Genomic DNA, 20,675 nt, shown 5'->3' with positions numbered 1-20,675 from the left:
ATATGCAATTAAATGGATCACTGTATAATTAAGAGAAGAGATCTGATCTGAAAGGGTTTGAATGTTAAGGATATTCTAGAGGACATAGGAATACTGGAATCAGGACGCTCCAGGAGATCACAACTGTAAAGACAATAACCTATGAGAATAGTGTTCTTAACAATACAGCAATGTTAGTATTAATTGTTTACTCACTGCCACGCTTCTTGGATTGGAAGGGAAGTTGACAAAGAGACGCACAGAGGCGAATAAGTAGGGCATTTTCTCTGCTTTCCGCCTGCATGCGACAAAAAGGAAACTGTTTGTACTGAACACAGTGGGCAAAATCTGTTAGGAGAGGTCACTGACAGGAAATTTCATGAATGGGCACCTGTTTTATGGTCTCCAGGATGACAGCAGGAGAGTTTACAGAGAATGCACTCCAGGGTTCAGCAATGACGCCATGAAAGGCGTAGAGCGGGAAGTTCAGGTTGTAGGCGTACTGGATAACTGAAGCATCCTGAAAGAGGCCTTTTCACATGCATTGGTGTTATTCATGGTTGTCTGAAAATGATTTACAATGGTTTTTAGATCCAAGAAGATAAACCAACCTGTGTGTGTCATCAAGGCGTAGGTAAAATCATGACTACCCATATCTGCGTTGGCATCTGGTGCTTTTGGAGCACGTAATCTGTGGAAAAATGGTGATATTAGTCAAAACATAACACATTTTAATGACCTGTCTGTACTTGTGTTTGAAAGATACTGCTGTGTTTGTTCATTCTGTGCGGGTAGCTTTCAGGGACAAGGTCATGATGTTTTCATGGATCGAGTATCCATATTTTGAGTCATTAAGAAGAGCCACGCCAAAGCCATGCTCAGAGAGATCAGCCCATTTGTGTCCCCACACCTATAAATTAAAACATAAGTTCATACATTATGTAAAGTTTTCCAAAAGAACATAAAACCACAGTTGTTAGGAGGAGACATGGCTGGGAAACATGGGAGAAACTGCAGTGTTCACCACACGGGAGTATTGGGAAGTACAGTCTATTGAATTAAAAGAGACAATTGTCCTATTGGCTGGTGTTTTTGGCCTAGAACGTGCATGGGCATTCATTGAACCAACTAAACAAAATGCAGTTTTTAGCCTGATTTGAACTAAAGAATCAATGTTTATCATGTGTTTTTATCAGTGGACAAGTTACTGAAATGTACACTTGGCAAAATGTGTCCCAAACAGAGTACTTGTGGACTTTAGCTTTAGCTACACTAAGGGTGCTTTCACATCTGAAGTTCGGTTCATTTGTTCCGGACCAAAGGCAAAAAATTATACATTGTAGCTATTTTTAGCCGTTTTGGTTCCTTTTCACACCACACTGTTTGCTCTGGTCCGAACCAGCTGAAACAAGCCAAAATGCAGTCACGTGACAATATCCGCTTCACTTGTTGGCTAGATGTGTCTTTGAACGCATTCCCTAAACTGCTTTTCGATTGGTCAGAAAGAGCGTGCGGGAAAATTCCAACGGTGCTCCCGGAAGTAAACAAAGACAGGAGTAAAATGCAGCAGACAGCACACTGCTATTACATTATTATTACAAATTTCTATGAGGCTCCCCACCTCCTCACAACCCCAAGTTTGTCCGCGACCTGTCATGCTAAACTGTCAACAAACACTTCCTCATCCCATAATGCACAGTGCAGCTGACTACGGCAGCTGGTTTAGTCCAAAAATGTGCAGTTCTTTTTGCAGTTGGGTCTGTTTGAGGTCGGATCGCGTTCTCACCACAAATGAACCGCTCCAGGGTTCGTTTGAAAGCGTGCCGAGACCACCTCTTCAAGGAGGTCTCTGTACGCTTTTGGTGCGCACTCGAGTGCGATTTCTGCATTCTCACCTGCCCAAACGAACCACACCAAGAGGGAAAATGAACTCTAGTGCGATTCAACCGAACTAAATGAGGCAGGTTTGAAAGCACCCTAAGTCCATCTTTGTGGCCACCATGTTCCATTCCCAGCCCACAGTATGCCCACGCTTGCCCCAGTGTGCCCACACCTAGTCCACAGTGTAGACACACTAGGGCTTTCACACCACATACAGTAGTTCTAGGAACTAGCCAGCAGGATGGTTCCTAGAGAACCAATTTCCTTCTCAGGCCATTTTCCTGGTTGCATTCGCAGTGGCAGCAGGAACACTGAAGTGGCTGACAGCGACGTCTTTATTCATGCCATTTACAAACATCAACAACCAGTGAACCATTGGGGGCCCACACAAACCAGAGTGGGCCCCCAATAGTTCACTGGATGTTGATGTTTGTAAATGGCACACTCAGCCCCCATTTTAGGCTGTCCCACCCTGGCCCACAGTGTGGGGCCCACACAAGCCCTGTATTTCATGCCGGTATCAGGGCCCAGAGCGGGCTGCCCATATGTGGCTCAATTCTCTGCACGCAGTGGGCCCACATGGGCCCCAAAGGGGCATGTTTGCTAGGTTGTTGTGCCCTTTGCCACGCCCACAGTGGTGAGGACACAGTAGACTATAACTTGACTACTACTACGATGACAAGAACTACAAGGATTGAGGGTAAAATTTGTATAAAAAGGATTAAACCAAGTACACACTACCTCAAAGCGAGCCCAGTCCCAGGATGTGTTTCTATGAGTGGGCCTCTGCAAGTGTCCAAACTGGATCTCATAAGTAGCATTTGGGCTGCGCACCTGCACAGGGAACTCCACCTTCTGAAACTTATGTGACTCTTCCCAGTCCACCTGGAAACAAGATATCCGTTATGCTTCACCAAGTTTCTTGAGCAATCGGTAGATTAAATATCAAGCATAAGATGACAATCTTTGCTACCTGCGTGTTGAATTTGATACAGGGGCAGCAAACATCCAGAAGAATCTCCTGTCTAATAGTGCTTTTTCCGCTAATTCTTAGCGAGAAAGCGACGCAGCCCTGAAGTCCCCCTGGTCTCACCACTTTGGCAGGCTCAATGACCTCAACTGCAGGCTTCCTAGTAAAGTAGTATTATTGCCATCAAGATTATTACATTAATTTGGGTTCATACGGAGTTCATACACACATGGTCAGAATTGTTGGTACCCTTGGTAAAAATGATCAAAGAAGGCTGTGGAAATAAATCTGCATTGTTAATCCTTTTGATCTATTATTTAAAAATTCACAAAAATCTAACCTTTCATTGGAGAATAAGAATTTGAAATGGGGGGAAATTTCATTATGAAATAAATGTTTCTCTCTAATACACATTGGACACAAACTTTTATTCAATACTTTTTTAAACCTCCATTTACCAAAATAGTATAGGAGTTTTCTTCTATAATGACTGCTGAGGTTAGAGAACATCTGACAAGAGATCAGAGACAATTCCTTCATCCAGAATCACTCCAGACTCTTTAGATTCCCAGCTCCATGACAGAGCTTCTTCTCTTCAGTTCACCCCACTCATTTTCTTTAGGGTGCAGGTCAAGGAACTGAAATGGCCATAGCAGAAGCTTGGTTTTGTACACTGTGCCATTTTTGTGTTGTTTTTGGATTATTGTCCGGTTGGAAGATCCAAACATTGCCCATTATAAGATTTCTAACAGAGTCAGTCACATTTTGATTTTTGATGCTGGACAAACAACATGTAGTGATATAGGTGCTGTTTGATAATATTTTTAAAGGTTTTCTGACCCCAAAGCTCAACCTTTTTCTGCAATTCTCTAGCTGTGATACTTAAAGAGTCTTTAGCCACTCAAACTCCCCTTCTCACTGTGCATTAGGACGATATAGACACACGTCCTCTTCCAGGCAGATTCATAACATTTTATATTGATTGGAACTTCTTAATTATTGCTCTGATGGTGGAATTTTCACTGCTTTAGCTCTTTTCTTAAAGCCACTTTCTAATTTGTTAAGCTCAATTATCTTATTCTTTGGTTTTTCTCATTGTGATGGCTGATTAATTTGGAATTTGGCCTTTGTTTTCCCTCCTATTTATATTTCTGTGAAACAGGAAGCCATGGCTGGATAATTTCATGTTCACAATCACGCTGGTGTGCTCAAAATTGTGAATATGAATGGGAATATACTTAAGAGATATTTTACTCATAATAATTTCTAGGGGTACCAGTAATTATGTCCAATATGTATTTGAGAAAAAAAACATTTATTTCATAATGATATTTCCCCCCCATTTTAAATTCGTATTCTCCAATGAAAGGTTAGATTTTTGTGATTTTTTTAATAAAAGATCAAAATGATTAACAATGCACATTTATTTTCACAGCCTTCTTTGATCATATTTACCAAGGGTACCAACAATTCCGACCATGTGTGTAGCTGGTTTCATACTGGATCTGATCCCACCCACTGCAGGGACAAGAAACAGGCTCACCTTGTCTGAAGGTAGTAGTCCATTACATCCCAGGCATCCCAATACAGACACACATCATCAAACAATGCAAACTGGTTCCCGAGGCAAGCATCAGAAATGGTTTCCCTGGAGTCATAGCATAGGTTCTTGCAGTAAGAACTGTAAACAACTTTATAAGATTTTGCACTTTTCATGAAGGCCCTACATTATGACTCAGCTGTTTGCTTGAAGCAAAAGCAGAGACATCAAACGACCCGTTTGGTCTATTGTGGCCTTCAAAAGACCATTCTCCATAATAATAGTCCCATCGACCTGTATCACACAGAGAACCCACAGAATGATGAAAGTGTGTGGGTTGAAGATAAACATGGAATGATGGAATATTTTGCAAGGGAATCAAGTACCATCATTGTGACAGAAACAGAGTCCTTAGGCTCTGCCGTCTCGGTGACTTGAGCTACGCCCACGCTAGGTACTTTCACCAAGGCTGCAGGACACAGGTAGGGACCATAATTGGGGATGTGGTTCAAAGAGCCTTTCTCTACTGTAATGCAATCTTACCCTATTATTAGATGAGTAGGAAATTTCTTTGAGGTTGACCCAAAATAAGGTCATTTGAACAATGTTATGCTTTGTCTGTGGGAAGTACCTAATCTTGTTTGAGTGTCCTCTGTTGGCAGTGATATGACTTCAGTTCTTTCCCAAGGTAAAGTATTCAAAACAGCTATACTGGATCCTGCACCCTTCCCAGTAGAGGATTCCAGTGATTCACAAGCAGCAAGAAGAAGTCTTGACCCTGTGGTGCGTATCTCTGAAAATATGAAGTTCATTAGATCATCTGATGATGCGGTCCATGAGGCATACCACAGGCATGTGGCGATCTTATAAATAATATCCAATACAACTCATGTTTGATTTTTCATACTTTGTGGTTTTTCAGCATATTATCAGTCTTTTGTAATCATTTACTCATCCTCATGTCGTTCCAAACCCAGCATGAAGGGATGGGATGACAGGCAGAATGTTTACACATCTGTATTCCATATGCACTATATTCCAAATCTTCTCAAGCCATACAACTTTAGTTATGCTTCCTTCCAAAGTTGCATAGGCGCAAAGTATCAATAATAAAAATAGAAGTTGTTGCAACCGGGGAAGCCATTGTCACTGTTTTTCCTACATGATAAATTACTTGTGCTTCAGAGCATGCAGACAAATTCCAAAAATTATCGGTTATAGTCTAGTGATTTGTTGAGGCAAATTAAAGGCATAGTTCACCCAGAAATTAAAATATTGTCATTACTCACCTTCATGTTGTTCCAAATTTGTAAGCCCTTCGTTCATCTTCGTTCACTATTTTTGATTAAATCCAAAAGTTTTCTGACCCTGCATAGACAGCAATGCAACTGACACATTCAAAGCCCAGAAAAATAGCAAGAACATCGTTAAAAATAATTTGTGACTTGAGGTTCAACCATAATTTTATAAAGCTATGAGAATACTTTGTGTGTGCAACGAAAACAAAAATAATGACTTTATTCAACAATTTGTTATCTTCCGTGTCAGTCTTCAGTTCTGATGTAGAACCCAGATGCGCTGTGGCTTGTTTGAAAGCAGAGGAATGCACACGTATGCATCGTGGTACTGTTGTGAACGTGTGTTAAAAACTAATGCGGGAGAGAAGAAATTGTTGAATGAAGTCATTATTTTTGTTTTCTTTGCATACGAAAAGTATTCTTGTAGCTTCATAACATTACAGATGAACCACTGATGTCACATGGACTATTTTAACAATGTCCTTACTACCTTTCTGGGCCTTGAATATCGTAGTTGCAGTGCTGTCTATGCATGGTCAGAAAGCTCTCGGATTTCATCAAAAATATATTTTTGTTAATATTTCATTTTTGGGTGAAATATCCCTTTAGTACAAGTTTTTTATTTTATTTTTTTTGCACATTAAGGAATTTATTCAGTAAATGTGTTTCACTGAATTTTATGTGCATGTCTTATTGGATAAAAACAAAACAAAAAAACATCTGCCTCATTTGAGGACATGTGTTTTTTTGTTTTTGTATTAATGTGTATTTTACAATTTTACGCACATAGCAATATCTGCAAGTATTGTGAGATGAACAGTTCATAATTTAAGTTCTTATTCCTCCACCATAGTTCTCAAATATCCCATATGAGGATGCATTACACTCATTTCGCTGTCAGCAATACTGAGTGCCACTGGTTCTCATGAGTCTCAAATTTGAGTTTGCAGAAGTGTGTTTGAGATTGCTGAAGGGCAACACTTTTAATGGCTTAAATTTCAATATATCCATCAAATGACATCAGAAGACCAGGGACCTGTTCTTCGTACGTTGCTAACTCAGCTGGATTTGATTGTTGCCGATTTCACTTGATCTTGGATCATTTGGTTCTTTGAAGCTCATCCTGGACTTGCTGTAATAGCAACAGGTCCATAAGCTTAAACCTGCTCGGGAGCAGTCTTATTTCATATAAACAGGATTAGATTGCATCTTTTTAAGCAGAATTGATACTTAATATCTGTCCCAGCCACCACTACTTTATTACAAGAGTACCCTACTGGTCCAGGAACAATAATTTTAAATAATAATAAGAATATAATAATGTTGTGTAGTCTATAAAACTATAGAGACTATAGTTTTACTAATTGAAAGATTTTTTGTCATAAAATAATTACTTCATAATTGTATTAGAGACTACACACATGCTATACAGTTAATCGGAGTCGTGCATTAATTTGAGTGGTGACAGATATTATGGGAGTGGCTTGATGGAGCGCAGGAGATACAGATAACATGATCTTGACCCTTAAGAAGCATTAATTAATGCGGTCACATGGAGTCACGTGACGTGCTCATGAATCTAGTCGCACTTGAGTAGAGCTCCGTTCGTTTTGTTTTAAGTTTTATTCATTGGTGGTGCTTTACCTGATGGCATGCAGTCATAAACAGCAGGAGTTGTCCCCGTCGGCTTCTCTCATTAAGAAGAAATCCAAGTCACCAACCCCGAGCGATATGATGGACAAGATGGTGAACACTGTTACACACTTTGAGGACAGTCTAAGAACCGAGTTGACAGCGAAGCGGAACGAGTTCGCTTCTCACATGTCAGTTGTTCAGTCGCTATGCTCTAAACTGAATCTTCTTACAGGGGAGATGAGAGAACAAAAGAAAGTCGTCGCAGATCTCGATAGACGCGTTGCCGTGCTCGAGCAACAGGTTGTGGACTTACAGGATCGCAATAGGTTAAGGACGACCCTATGGGCTTTTTGAAAAGATCGCTACCGACGTGGCTCCCGTCTCTCGCGGGCAAAGAGATTGAAGTGGAGCAAGTGCATCGCATGTACACAAGGCTCTCTTCACAATTTTCTTCTTTATCCTGCAATGCTGAAGGTCATTCTCAATCAAGGTGAACCTAAAATGCTATACTCCCCAGAAGAAGCAAGAGATTTTCTCAGATCCCATTCATCCACCAACTCTCAGTGAACTTCAGCTGGACATTTGCTGTCTAATCGGAGAAGAGATGCTCTAAATGGTTAGGTGACTGTGTCTTTCACTGTTCACTTCTTAATTCATAGTTTATTGCTTACTGATTATGATATTGTATTTGTTTTAGTTGTATTCTGCATCTTTCTTTTCTTTCCATCTTTTCTTTATTTTATTAATTGTTTTTAAATAGAAATACTACCTAGTCAATATGTAACTATGGGACCAAATGTTGGTGCTACAGTAATGTGCAGGTTTTTGTTGACGCCACGGACCATATTAAGGGGTTTGATCTGCCATAGTTCATGGGAATGTGTTTATTTTTTTTTTAATGGTAAGAGAGGGTGGGGCGTGGTTTAATGGTAGACTCAACTGGTTTTATTTTCAAACTTGTATTTTGTCTTATTATGCAGCAATTTTGTTTGATACCTATGACTAACCTTAATATTCTGAGTTGTAATATTAATGGGCTAAATGGCCCTCACAAACGTACAGGTTTTCTGGATTTTTTGCGAAGAAAGATAGATTGATATAGTGTTAGTTCAAGAATCCCATTTCAAAGAGGAGGATATACACAGGTGTAATAATAAGTTTTATGAAGTGGTATCTCACTCATCTTCGGATACTAAAACCAAGGGTCCGGAGGACTTTAAATATTACTATTTTAGATAAAGGTGGTGATACAGATGGTAGAATAACACATATAAAAACAATAGTGGAGAATAGGAATATTGTATTTCTCTTAGTTTATGCCTCTTGTACTCCTGACCCTACTTCTTTCTCTGTTTTGTCAACCTATCTCTTGAAGTTTTCAGATTTTGAATTTTTAGTGAGTGAAGTGAAGTGACATTCAGCCAAGTATGGTGACCCATACTCGGAATTCGTGCTCTGCATTTAACCCATCCAACGTGCACACACACAGCAGTGAACACACACACAGACACCGTGAACACACACCCGGAGCAGTGGGCAGCCATTTATGCTGCGGCGCCCGGAGAGCAGTTGGGGGTTCGGTGCCTTGCTCAAGGGCACCTCAGTCGTGGTATTGAGGGTGGAGAGAGCGCTGGACATCCACCTACAATTCCTGCCGGCCGGAGACTCGAACCCGCAACCTTTGGATTACAAGTCCGACTCTCTAACCATTAGGCCACGACTTCCCCGACTTTTTATTGGGTGCAGATACGAATTCTGTAATGTTGCATATCCTAGATAGATCTGGACCAAAGGAATCACACTCTCAAGCTTTGTGTTCTGACAAACTTCGGCAATGTGTAACCTCATCCTCGTTGGTGGATAGTTGGCGTTTATTAAACCCTTCTGCTAAGTCTTTCACTTTCTTTTCTGCTACTCATAAATCCTATTCGCGAATTGACTATATTTTCATTTCCACTTCTTTATCTTCAGCTGTTTGTGATGCCGATATCTGTTCCTTATCTTTGTCGGATCATGATGGAAATTTGTGCAGATTATTTTTGATCCCTTGGCCATCTCGTGCCACTAGATGGCGATTTAACCCTAAATTGTTAAAGGATGAACATTTTTGCAGTCAATTCAGAAATAAATTTGCTGGGTTTATTGAAATTAACCAAGGTTCAGTGGATGATCCTCGAACACTTCGGAATGCAGTTAAAGCGCTTATAAGGAATAACTAAATTTCATATGCCTCTTTCCTTCAGAAAAACAGACACAAAAAGACAGTTGAACTGGAATCACAGCTCCAGAATCTGACTAGAGATAATCAGCGTTGTTTCTCAGACATCATGGCGGTTAGGTCCGAACTCAATTCATTACTGAGATCCAGGGCAGAATTCCTGATCCAAAGATCCAGGCAGAATTATTATTTTCAAGGGAGTAGACCAAGCCACCTTTTAGCCCTAAGATTACGCAAAAGAGAAAAGTTTGCTAATATTTCAGCAGTGAATCCCAATCTGGGCTCATTATGACAGACCCAAAAGACATTAATATCGCCTTTCACTCTTTTTACTCGAACCTCTATACTACTTCTGCTGATGGTGACCCTGACTCTTTTGCACTGTTTCTGTCCAACCTTGATTTACTTAGGCTGTCAGATTCAGATTCAGAATACCTGGCTGAACCGATCTCTCTTCAGGAGCTGGAGTCAGCAATTCGATCTATGAACAAGGGGAAATCCCCAGGTATAGATGGCATTGTATACTACTTTTTGGTCGGATTTAGGCCCCTTCATGTTAGATATGATACATTTTTCAGTTACTCAAGGCTCATTTCACCCATCTATTAATATAGCTATTATTTCTCTCTTGTTAAAAAAAGATAAAGATCCGACTTCCTGTTCTAGTTACCGGCCACTTTCTTTGATAGGGACTGATGTTAAATTATATGCTAAAGTACTATCTCGTCGTCTAGATAAATTTATGAATCACTAGTTCATCATGACCAAACAAGATTCATTAAATCTCACTCAGCTTCAGATAACTTGCGCAGGTTATATCATATTATTAATTCAAATAATAGTTTATCCTCCCCTTGCGCAGTATTATCTCTAGATGGGATGAAAGCTTTACTTCCCCTCAATTCTAAAATTGATTCCATGTCCCTTTCTATATCTATTCCATTGGTTCAAAACTTTAAGTACTTGGGGATAGATGTTTCTCCTTCCCTATAATGGTATTCTAGCCAAAGTATCCTCAGATTTGGAAAATTGGTCTCGTCTTCTTACTTCTTTTCAGGCCCATATATCGGTGTTTATTATTATTATTATATAATATATATTTTTTAAGTCTACCAAGGGGTGAGATGGGTTGGGGTGGGTTTTAAATTTGTACAGCTGCTTTTTGTTTTGTGCTACTGTTCCACCACAAAACTAAATTCAATAAACAGTTGTTAACAAAAATGAATGCTGTCACATAGCAAATACTAGAAATTGTGAAAATAAATAAGTGGGAATCATGAACCAACCCATGAACACGCAATTCTCTCAAATAACTCAATCCAGCCATACTAATCATCAAGAACAGGTATGTTCCAAGAACCGAATTAGCCAGATCCAGATCCTTGGATGTGTCATTTGGATCTCGGATTTAATAAGCGACGTACGACGAAAGGGCCCCTGGAATACAATGCATGAATTGTATGGACAACTTTTTGGTATTTTATGATATTGATACCCCTACCCCATATTTAAAGCTAGACATGGACAGTCCCCATTCACTTTGATTTGTATGGAAAAGAACATCTTCTATTTTCCACTATGAAAATTAAAATAACGAAGAGTTGGAACAACAAAGGTGAGTAATAAAATAACTGGATTTTAAACCATTCATTTTATAATACTACTTATTCTTCAAAAATCAATGGTTAGAAGAAAATATACAGACAGTAGTACAGGCAGATGAATTACCGTCATAGTACTGTAGAGCATCCTCAACAACCATCTCAATACAGCTGCCAGGAATCACGTCATGGAACTGATTGAGTAGAAGCAATCTAAAAAACACCAGCGAGTCACTTGAGATCTCAGCTATGCGATTATCACAAGGATCTTTGATGCATTAGTACTTGCCTCCACAGCTCTTGAAGTTTGCATGCTGGGTATTTGAAGCTATCTTCAAATACCCAGACAGCTATCTCCAGACAGCTAGCCACCTCAATGTTATGAAGCAAAGCTTCACATTGGCGGTTTCCCAATTTTATAAACAGAAAAAGAATTTAATGGAGTCATGAGCATTCAGACACTGACATAGTGTTTATATTGGAACACTAGGCATATTAATAAATAATCACTCCCTTTTTATATCTGGGCTGGGTTTCTCAAAACCATCATGACTCAAGTTGATTATAGAGACCATAGATGGCAATGGTTGTTACGATGAAATTAGGTTCGCAATGCTTTTGGGAAACCCACCCACGATGAATAATGTTGTGAACTACACTTTCAAGAGGAGGTTAGCCAATCATCATTGAGGTAATCTAAACACTCTTAAAGATACAGTAAACAAAAAAACCCTGTTATGTCAGAGAAATGGAAAATGGTCATGTGAAACAAAAGTAAATGCTTTAAATGCAAAATCTTGACTATTTATTTTAAAAAGCGTATTATATGCCCCTTTATCAAATCATGCACTGAACAATGAAAATGAATGCAGGTGCAATTTCACAAATTTTATAAATTTGGAAGAGCACCATTGGGTTTTGAGAGATGGAAACACACCTTTGCTTGTGTGGTGTAAGTGCCATTATGTAGCTCAAGGAAGAGCTCTCCAACCCACGTACACAGGAGGGATGAGTCTGCTTCCAGCTGAGAGAACAGGACATCAGGACTTGACATCTGGACCATTGATGACACAATCACGATCATCTCAAATCGTTACTAAATAAAGACCACTGATTCTGGTAATCAATCATCACTGACGTGACGTCATGCTTTTGTGTCACAGGCTAAGTTCATTTAAATGTTAGTTTTATTATATTATCTGATCTAAACAGCAGGAAATGGGTGTTTTGTGTTACACCCTCAGACAGATGAAAAGGAAACTAACTTTGGCAGACAATCAGTGTCCAACATTAGCTGTGTGGGGCCACCTCCCCCGTCTCCGAAACCAAACAATACCGCGCTGTGATTGGCTCGTCCCTTGTCTTTATTGTTCTTCACTGTATTAATCAGCTGTGTTGAGCCAAAGTAAGGAGAAATGAGACGGGCGCTCAAAGAAAGCTCTCAAATAATACATCACATGATGACAGACTTACATCTTCCACTTTTCCCTTCATCTCATAAGAGTTACCCGGAGGAAAATGAGTGAGAACCTGTGACCCATCAATACCTTCCCAAAAGAATGTGAATGTGGGAAAGAATTATGTGCTCTTAAACATCAAAACAACCATAATAAGGGGGTTTCACGTGCACAAATGTGGTAGGTACATACCGGGAATTTGTTAACAAGGTTCCAACTTAGCTCCTGAGTAAACGAGAAATCCCATTTCCTTTCATGATTTGAGGCAGCTGTGCTGAGTAACCAAATGTGTCTGGCAGCCAGAACTGTGTGAGATACAGTAGACAGTGATTTAATACAGGAAGCGGGTGTGTGTGTGTGTGTGTGTGTTTGTGTTTTAGAACAGTGACTAGAATAATACATGAATCTGTAGAATCTGTGTATGTATTACTTAACAATCACTAGATCTAAGCCGCAGATGCCAGCTACAGTGCTTTGCTCTTCAGTGTTTGTACTGTTTTTTGTTTCTCAAACACGATCTGTTTTACCAGGGATGACCTGCTGAACATTCGGCAGAACACACCACAAAATCTTTTAGGATTTAGATTATTCGGACGTTTTGCTGGACATTGTAGTTGGCGGATCCATAGCTCTGGTCAAACGCTTCAGGATGCACAGACGGGGGAAGCGAGCTGGTTTTGGAACGGCGTTGCCTAGCATCCATCTAGAATCTCCGCACTCTACCCAACAAAATGGACGAACTCCTTCTGCTCTCCTGGACAAACAAGGATTTTTCTAACTCTGCTGCTCTGTGTTTGACCACAAACCTGGCTGAATGACACCATACCGGACAGCGTGCTACATCTGCCTAACTTCCGGCTGATCAGAGCAGATCGCGACGCAGAATCAACGGGGAAATCGTGCAGTGGTGGGGTGTGCTTTTACATCAATGAGAGGTGGTGTACAGATGTAACAGTGTTAAAGTAGATGTGTTGTTCTGATCTAGAAACGCTCTTCATCAACTGTAAACCTTTCTACTCGCCGCGGGAGTTTTGCTTGTTCATTCTTGTGAGTGTCTTCATTCCACCGCAAGCGCACGTGAGCTCGTAATAAAGCAAATCTCTCCCGTGAACTGCCAAAATACAGACAGTACATCACGTGTCCCACCAGAGGTCTGATGATATCTTATTGTTTTTGGAGAAGCCGTCACATTCTATTCCTCATGTGCTGAATTTATTTGACCATTTTGGATCTCTCTCAGGGTTTAAAATTAATTGGAGTAAGTAATGTTTGCTTCCCCTCAATTATAAAATTGATTCCATGTCTCTTTCTATATCTATTCCATTGGTTCAAAACTTTAAGTACTTGGGGATAGATGTTTTTCCTTCCCTGCAGGAAGTCTCAAAGAACTATAATGGTATTCTAGCCATTTGAAGTATCCTCAGATTTGGAAAATTGGTCTCGTCTTCCTACTTCTTTTCAGGCTCATATATCGGTGATTAAAATTAATGTTCTCCCACATATTAATTTATTTTCTTTAAGATTCCTCTCGCTCCACCGGTTGGCTACTGGAATAAACTAGATGCAAGTGTTTCACGTATATACAGTATGGGATGGGAAACGTCCTCGTATTAAACTGACTACCTTACAACGATGTAGATTACATGGAGGTCATTCTTTCCCTAATTTTAGGCTGTATGCTCAAGCCTTTTCCCTCCGCCCTTTAGCAGTTTGGTTTGATCCTGACGCTTCTGTGTCTTAGAGGGAAATTGAGGAATCTATTGTTTATCCGTATAAATTGATGCATCTTGTTTTTTCGGGAGTTCCACTTAGGCAGTGTAAATCTCGGATTGGTCCCATTGTAGCCTACCTCCTCTCCACATGGAGGGATGTTGAAAGATGTTCACAACTAGCTACAAAATGGCATTGGCATTCGCCTATTTTCCACAATAATAACCTTTTGTCAGGCAGTACTCCATTTCATTGTCCGCAATGGACTCATAATAAAGTAAACACTCTGGGAGATATCTATGATGATAGTGGTTTAAAATCCTTCCAGAATCTTAAAACCCAATATAATCTGCCAGGCACCTCCTTTTTTATGTATTTGCGCATTAGATCGGCCCTACAGGCATATGGGGTGCCTTGGAACGCTCAACTGCCTGTTCAACCTTTGCGCAAACTAATCCTTCCTTCTGAGGAATCTCCCTCCACTGCTTCAGTCATCTATCTCTTTCTTCTTGAGCATTCATACAAACCTTTACCTATTACAACTGGACCTATCATATTCTTTGGGTACTGAGATATGTTTGACTCCACGCCATTTTTTCATGAATGACTTTTGGGACTTCACCTTGTCCGTCCAACAAAGATCTTTACTGTTAGCTGCAAAAAAATTGCTTGTCAACCGTTGGAATCCTCCTCACATAATGGACAGACGAACCTGGACTGTGTATTTGTTGGACATTATCTCGATGGAACTCTCTACTTCTCGTATACATGGATCTAACGTGAAAACTGTTAATTCATGGCATTCAGCTTTTAATGTTGTCTTCTTTTCTAAAATCTTTGTAAAAATTATTTTACTGTTATTTGTTTATCTATTAATATTACTTAATATATTTTTATTATTATTATTATTATTTTTTTAAGTCTACCACGGGGTGGGTTCTAAATTTGTACAGCTGCTTTTTGTTTTGTACTACTGTTCCACAGAATAAAATTCAATAAACAGTTGTTAACAAAAAACAACTGGCAGACGACCTGAATGAGTTTTACTGCAAGTTTAAAAAAACACCACACACCCGCTCTGAACACCTCTCCACACAACCAATAACACCTCCAGCAAGCCCCCTCTCCCCCACACCTGAACTGCAGATAAGAGAAGATGATGTGTGCCAGGTCTTCAGAAAGAACAAGGTAAGGAGGACACCAGGCCCAGACGGTGTGTCACCAGCCTGCCTAAAATTCTGTGCTGACCAGCTGGCCCCATCTTCACACAGATCTTCAACAGATCACTGGAGCTGAGCGAAATCCCCTCATGCTTCAAACAATCCACCATCATCCCGGTCCCAAAGAAACCCAAAATTACTGGACTTAATGGCTATAGACGTGTGGCTCTAAAGTCTGTGGTCATGAAATAATTTGAAAGACTGGTTTTGGCTTATCTGAAGGCCTCCACTGGAGCCTTACTGGACCCCCTGCAGTTTGCCTACAGAGCAAACAGGTCTGTGGATGATGCAGTCAACATGGGACTGCTCTTCATCCTGCAGCATCAGGACAGACCAGGGACTTATGTGAGGATCCTGTTTGTAGACTTCAGCTCCGCTTTTAACACCATCATCCCGGACACCCTTCAGAATAAGACAGCTAGTGAGGCTGGGAAAATTCTCATCCAGCACCCGCACCATCAGCACTGGAGGGCTGCGTTCTCTCCCCACTGCTCTTCTCTCTGTACACCAATGACTGCACATCTAAAGACTCCTCTGTCAAGCTCCTGAAGTTTGCAGACGACACCACACTGATCGGCCTCATCCAGGACGGTGACGAGTCTGCCTACAGACAGGAGGTTAAGGAGCTGGCTGTCTGGTGCAGTCTTAACAACCTGGAGCTGAACACGCTCAAAACTATGGAGATGATCGTGGACTTCAGGAGAAACCCCCCTGCTCTCCCCCCACTCACCATCATGAACAGCACTGTGACTGCAGTGGAGTCATTCAGATTCCTGGGCACCACCATCCCTCAGGACCTGAAGTGGAACAATCACATTGACTCTATTGTGAAAAAGGCCCAGCAGAGGTTGTACTTCCTTCGCTAGCTGAGGAAGTTCAACCTGCCACAGGACTTACTGAAACAGTTCTACTCTGCCATCATTGAATCCATCCTCTGCACTTCAATGACTGTCTGGTTCAGCTCAGCTACCAAATCTGACCTCAGAAGACTACAGAAGGTAGTCCAGACTGCTGAGCGAATCATTGGTACAACCATCCCCAGTCTTCAAGAACTGTACTCATCCAGAGTGAGCAAAAGGGCTGGAAAAATCACTCTGGACCCCTCACATCCAGCCCACTCCCTCTTTGAACTGTTACCGTCTGGTCGACGATACAGAGCTCTGAGCACCAGAACGACCAGACACAGAAACAGCTTCTTCCCTCAAGCAATCCATCTCATGAACACTTGACATTAAACGTGGAACACACAACACTATTATACATTATTTATTCACCACACATACCTTTTTTTATTTTTTTTATTTCAAATTTGCACATATCAGACCTGTACACACATAATTGTCTATATTATATATTGTGTTTTTGCTATTTTTTACATTGCCTATTGGATTGGATTCAATTTATTGTCATTGCACATGTAGGTACAAGGCAACGAAATGCAATAAAGAAGAAGAATACAGCACAACATGAGGAAAGAGAGGAGAATTTTTTTTTTTTTTTTTCTATTTATCTATTATTCTTTTATTATCTGTGTCCTGTCCTGTTGCACTGTGGAGCTTATGTCACTATAACAAATTCCTCGTATGAGTAAACATACCTGGCCAATAAAGCTCATTCTGATTCTGATTCTTAATTTTAATTACACACATAATCTGATTACATAATATGCGATCAGATTCTACAAATTAAATCACTGTAATCAGATTACAATTTAAAATACTCATCAGATTACTGTTACAATTACTGATCACATGTTATTCACACAGTGGTAATAAATTATTCCTTATTTTTTAATTCTCCTTAATTATTATTTTTATATGTTTGGAAAATCTTTCAGTTTTGTGGAACTGCACACGCCGGTGGTTATAATTACACTCATACATCCTAATTAACGATGTATTGCTTTGTCTTTTGATTAAAATACACAAATTATTAATCTAATAAATTCACATGAAATACCTCCTGAGATTTTAAGATAACATTTCAATAAATTAACAACACATTTGCATGGCCAGGGCTCTCTTATGTCTGTTCATTCTCACTTGACATGCAGGTAAACAAAATATTTCATCTTAATTTAATTAATTAATTTATTTGTAATATTTTTATAATTTAAATAAGTATTAGTCTTTCCCAATGTAGGGAAATCCTGACAACGTAATGTTTAATGCACTTCATGTTGTTGGTAAGATAGAATGGAATATATTTTCTTTCTCTTTCTATTTTTACATCGACACAGTTCAAGATGATCCTTTTTAAATCAATGTAATAAAAGAGACAGAAGTAATCAAAAATAGTTTAGTTTCATTATCTCTTCTCAAGGCCCATGTGTGGGTTGTGTCTAACAGATATACAGCCTCATGTGCCCTCCTTTCAGGTTCTCAAGACCTCCTCAGCCTTGGCAGGGTAAAGATGTGCACTGTTTTTCTTTCTTAATCTGTTCTTTCCTAGTAAACTGCAGATTTATTTTAAAAAGATATCAAGACATGGTCAACCGCGTCAAGTTTCTGCACGCACCTGCATCAACACTGATAACAAAGTAGAGAAGATATATGAACTGTATTGAGTCATAGGAAGTGAATGTCATTTTTTTTTTTTTAGATAAATAGAAGTACCTCTTAACAATAATGTCCAAACTCTTCCTTGAAGAAGTTCTGTCCGTGTAGAAACTGTCTGACCATAGATTCCCCAGACGGCAAGTTGCCATCCTGATACAAAGAAATTTTACAGATATTTTAACTAGTTTTGAACAGAATGAGGTGAAGAAACGTGCACAAATATTTTCATCCTACCATTTCCACCTATGTGCCTCCGACCGGAATAAACTGGCCTTTCTGCACAAATTGCTTTATCTCTGAGAACAGGCTTGGTACCAGCTCTTCACCCACTGGAACTGCTGTGCCTGAACATACACGTTTGTTTTGTACCCTAACCTTAAAAAAACCTTTTTACATGTGAATTAACAATATTTAGTAAGTTTATTAAGCATTTTCCATTGCCTTATGCCCATGGTGAAGGGGGTTCTTTCTCACTGTGCCTAAAAAAAAAAAGAAAGAAAATCTGTAAGCATGGTCAGAAACGTACTTGTGAGCATGTAAAGACAAACTCTGGGTTCTTCTCCATCAGTCTGATCACAGTGACCCAGCTGCGAGCACACTTCCTGATGGTCTCTTCATATGGCCACAACCAAGCTGAGGAGGGGATTGAAAAAATTCATATTATAATAATATATATATTTTATATATATAAAATATATTTTATATATATATAATATGCACATATTTCACCAAAATAATAATAATAATAATATATAACAGAATTCTTTGATGAATAAAAAGTAAGTTAATGCATCCTTGCTGGAAAAAAAGTAATAATTTCTTTAAAAAAAAAATTATAATTGAAAGCTAGTGTACATTTTAACATACCAGCAGCTGTATAAATGAAACATAAAACTACCTTTTTGTGTCATAAATAGTGAAGTGATCTAACATTTATTAAATATTACCCGAGTCAATATGGCAGTGACCCATGGCATGCACCACGTGTTGACTCTCCCCATTTTTCTGGGCAAAACACTTCTGGGCTAGACTCCGAGCAGCAGCAAATGAACTGGGATCGCATAGATTCACCATCTCATTGGCTGAAAACAAGGCCTGGAATCCACGCTACTCTCCTTCTCCTAGTATCTGTCCAAACACCACGTAAAACAGACCAGGAACATGTATTTAGTGTGTATATTTTTGATTCCCTGCAAACGTTACCATCACAGTGTGACAATACCTTGACAATATCCACAAGCATCTCAAAGTCAGTGAGAAGCTCTCTGACATCTCGATTGAAAACAACAAGCTCGGCCTTCTGGAGAGTGAACTTCCTGTTTGGGTCGGGAGCGGCGATCATAGAACCTTGTCCGGCTCCAAAAAGTCCATTACATGCACGTTCCACGTATAGGGTAATGCTGAAAATTGAGATTAAAACATGAAGATTGAACCAAATGCATCTCAATTCAGGCTATTCAGTTAGATTTCCAATTATCCATGAGGTTCACTGTCCTTCAAGCACTCGGTCAGAACATAACTGGTCTTCTCACCTTTGGTCAAACCCTAAAAAATAATTCACATTGAATGCATTCGTAAACATTCTGCAATTCGTTGATGAGATCCTGATGTGGGCTTTGGTTTCCAGACATGGACTGGTTGTTGATCCAAACCATTCCTTCTCCATCGCTCTCCCATCTCAGGTGCACCTCCTTCCCTCTCCAGATCTCTGGGATCTTCAAGACCACTTTGAACCAGGACGTCCACCATCTGTCAAACATTTACAGGCAATGTACTACTATAAACAGTTTGTTAGAAAGTAAACCTTTTACGCAACTTAAGTGGGCCCGAATGAGTCACCAACTTTACAAGGCTGGACGTTTTGCTGGATGGCTTCTGAATAAGGAATACGCTTCTCTGACAGGAACACAGAGATGGATTCAAGCGGATGAGTGTCTCCAAACAGTCTGCAGGGAATGAGAGTGTTTAAATCAGTGCTCCTAACAAACCATCAACCACAGTAAACAAGGTCAAAGGTCAACGAAATAACTACTAAATAATAATCAAGGATATGTATTTATTATTAATAATTATTTAACGATAAGGTTAACCTGAAAAAGGTCCTGTGAATTTGCATAAACATGAATAATTAAATAACCAAACAATTGCATAGAAATAAAAAGTGTGCATAAAAGTGCACTGGCTTCCCTTCCTCTAAGATTGCAGTCTGTGAAATATATATCGGAGATGAGCTTCTCGCTCCAGTAGAGTCCGTCTGTTTTTCAGCAAGGGTTGGTGGTACATGATTAAAAACTATAGTGGTTATGAATGAAGAGATCAGCAGCAGACGCGTCTGGGCACTTCTACCCGGAAATACATTGACAATAATAACAATCAGCTGTAAATCCGAGTGTTTCGGTCTATGAACACTAGAGGAGGCCATTGCATCAAGTTTTACAGCAACAAAAACTACAGCACCATGATATTCAGTCACTTCTGTTGCATGCTGTTATTGTCAAAAATATAATGCACATGCATTTATTTTGAGTTTCCGGTGGATTATTATTATTTATAGTTTTTTTCCTCCCCTTTTTGTTCGTTATATGAAGATCTCATAATAATAATAATA

At 39.7% G+C, this 20,675-nt stretch overlaps 1 pseudogene across 1 annotated transcript; it reads right to left on the bottom strand.

Moving 5' to 3' along the window:
• Window positions 1–17: 17 nt before the first annotated feature.
• Window positions 18–20,350, bottom strand: LOC306866638 (alpha-mannosidase 2C1-like; annotated as a pseudogene). The gene is made up of 26 exons: window positions 20,255–20,350; window positions 19,888–20,013; window positions 19,693–19,816; window positions 19,545–19,612; window positions 19,290–19,467; window positions 19,015–19,195; window positions 18,594–18,700; window positions 18,302–18,411; window positions 18,125–18,217; window positions 12,768–12,884; window positions 12,596–12,687; window positions 12,381–12,512; window positions 12,060–12,176; window positions 11,412–11,542; window positions 11,250–11,335; window positions 5,002–5,163; window positions 4,757–4,839; window positions 4,570–4,664; window positions 4,374–4,478; window positions 2,834–2,990; window positions 2,602–2,745; window positions 786–889; window positions 591–670; window positions 371–510; window positions 196–277; window positions 18–123 (listed from the first exon to the last, which is right to left on the bottom strand). The product of its transcript is annotated as an alpha-mannosidase 2C1-like (transcript).
• Window positions 20,351–20,675: the final 325 nt, after the last annotated feature.

Source organism: Barbus barbus (genome assembly GCF_936440315.1).
Source record: "Barbus barbus genome assembly, chromosome: 48".
Taxonomy (NCBI): domain Eukaryota; kingdom Metazoa; phylum Chordata; class Actinopteri; order Cypriniformes; family Cyprinidae; genus Barbus; species Barbus barbus.
Note: the sequence above shows the minus strand (reverse complement) of the source record. Positions and strands in the feature narration are given on the sequence as shown.